The sequence below is a fragment of the Pteropus medius genome, unplaced genomic scaffold (genome assembly GCF_902729225.1).
Source record: "Pteropus medius unplaced genomic scaffold, Ma_sr-lr_union100, whole genome shotgun sequence".
Taxonomy (NCBI): Eukaryota; Metazoa; Chordata; class Mammalia; order Chiroptera; family Pteropodidae; genus Pteropus; species Pteropus medius.
The window spans coordinates 2,503,150-2,505,725 of record NW_024349224.1 but is presented as its reverse complement, the minus strand read 5'-3'; the positions used below and the strand labels follow the sequence as shown (position 1 = coordinate 2,505,725).

Genomic DNA, 2,576 nt, shown 5'->3' with positions numbered 1-2,576 from the left:
AGCAGGCGAATCTGTGTGTGCAGTCTCCCGGCCCAGCTGCGAGGAGTCACTTGCAAGGACCCTTACATAAGCCACACCAGGTCACGGGGTGAACAGTGATTTTGCAAAAGGCAGAACTCTTGCTTAGGAATGTTCCTCATTACAGAGGTCACCCGGGACTCTGGCTGCCTGTCCCCAGGGCAGAGCTCTTCTTGGCCCAGGAAGCTCAGCCCAGCTGTCAGCCCCCGGCTGCACCTCTGCCCCCGCCCACACCTGGATTCCCACACCTGCTCCCCAGGGCCCTGGGTCTCTAATTGCTGTGACATTTAGGAGTCACCAAGGGGGTCTGGGACCCTCCTACCCATCCTCTCCCCCACCCCTCGCCCTTCCAGCTTCTCCTGACTCACTAATGATGACATTTTCACCAAGTGGCAGTGACAGGAGGAATTAGTTCACCGCCTTTGGCAACTGAACATTGAGCATTCCGATTAAACTTTCGAAGGGGAAGTATCCGCACACACAGGAAATCATTTGGTATTTGGGAAAGGCTTCGGGGTGGCACAGTCGGCACGAGCCACAGACCCTCGAGGGGGCAAATAGGGAGGTCACGGGGGCGGGGGGGGCGCCAAGAGAAACAGGGAGATGCGCACACGTGGAAGCACACGGCTGGACACCTATGCAGGGCAGAGAGCCCGCGTCCGCTCTCAGCTACAACCAGAACCTGTCAAGGACCCGGCCCTTAATGAGCCCATCGAGCCGGCGATGCGCTCACTGCAATGTTTCCGCTAATTGGCCACAGTGTCTGTCTTCCCGCGGTTCCCTCTGGCTTCCTCACCCACCATCCCCCCATCGCCGAAAACTACCAAGAAAGCCTGGCACGCAGCAGGGCATGAGACGGCTTCTGCTCGCGCGCCCCGGTGATTTCCCCGTTGTTTTCAAAGTCGGGGAGCTAGGCCTGACGAAGGGCTGTCCCCCGCGTGTGGACGGTACAGAGGGACACCCACGTGGCAGAGCCGACGCCCACTCCTTTGCCTTCCCATGCGCCGGACATGCTGGAGTAATTCCTGCTGGGCCCCCGGGCCCGGCCTGCATAGCACAAGGGCGTCTGCCGATCCTCGTGGAAGCGGGCAGCGCACGACCTGGAGCTCCGCGTGGCAGCCGCAAGCTCCCACGCCTGGCTCTGCGCTCACCAGGGCATCTGCCCAAGCTCATGCCTGGCACACTATGCACGTTCGACCCCTGACAAATATTTATCGTACATCTGCATAAACAGAGGAGCTGCTCAAAAAACATCTCACGCTTAATTAAAACTAGAGTTTTATTAAAGCTGAATTTCAGTGGTTTATTCTGCTTTTTCTGGGTGTCTTTTTCTCCACCACGGCCACCGGGCCAGACCTCCTGTGGGCAAGAAGACAAGGAGCACTGGATTCTCAAGCTGGTTCTGGCTCTTTTCGGCTTCCTAGTCTCTGAGCCTCGATTTCCTCGTGTTTAAAATGAGGCTGTTGGACTTTGAGCTCTGAAAGCCCTTCTAAGGCTCCCATTCAGGCTGGAAGGACAGTTCCCACTGGCTTAAGCACTGGCTTAAATCCACAGCAAGATCCGGTTGACTGATACCCGTCCCTCTCCATCTCTTGGTCTTAGATCCATTCTCAGACTGGCTTTCGCTTCATGGGGGCAAAGTGGCTGCCAGGAGCCCGAGGCCTTAGCTGCCGGAGCAGAGAAGCATGTAGTCGAGAGTCTTCCATAACAGTCTAAGACCAAGTTCTGAAATTCGGTCTCAAGGGCAGGATTTGGTCACGTGCCCATCCCATGGGAATCGATGTTCCGATTGGCCAGCTAGGTCCAGGTCCACCCCTCCCCGACTTCCTGGGCTGAGAGCTGGGGGGAAGTGGTTCTCCAAAGTAAATATGAGAGGCCATGGATGCGGGCTCCCCCAAAACGAGGAACGGTGAGAAGGGGCCGAGTTCAGGCTGTTTCGTAAGAGCTGTGGTTTATCAATCTACAAGAATAACGGCCAAAAGATGGTCATAAAAGTCATGTGATATTCTTACTGTATGCTTCCAACAAACACACAATGCAACTGCAGCTGACCCTCGAACAGCACACGGATTGGGGTGCTGACACTCTGCTCAGTCCTGTAACTTTGACTCATCCGAAACGTAAGGTGACTCTTGGTATTTATCCACAGGGGATTGGGTCCAGGAGCCAACCTGCAGATGCTCCAGGCCTCTATATAAAACAGCGTAGATCAGTCTACGGCCACGCCACCCTGAACAAGCCCAATCCCGTCTGATCTTGGAAGCTAAGCAGGGTCGGACATGGTTAGTACTTGGATGGGAGACCAGCGAGGATAGACCAGGTGCTGTAGGCGTAAAAAATAAAAAATAAAAAATAAGGGATCGTAAGCTGACAAGGTCCTTGCAATCTGTGAGGTCAACCAAGGGTCGCCTCGCCTAAAAAAATACAAAACAATAAAAAAATAAACATGGCGTAGATCGGCGCATCCCGTTGGCCCTCCTCATCCACAAATCGAAAAAAGTGCAGGTGTTTGTTGAAGAAAACACATACGAGTGCAGCTCAGACCGTGCGGTTCACGG

General features: G+C 54.7%; 1 pseudogene; it reads left to right on the top strand.

Moving 5' to 3' along the window:
* Window positions 1-2,230: 2,230 nt before the first annotated feature.
* LOC120617409 (uncharacterized) lies at window positions 2,231-2,350 on the top strand (annotated as a pseudogene).
* The last annotated feature ends 226 nt before the right edge of the window (window positions 2,351-2,576 follow it).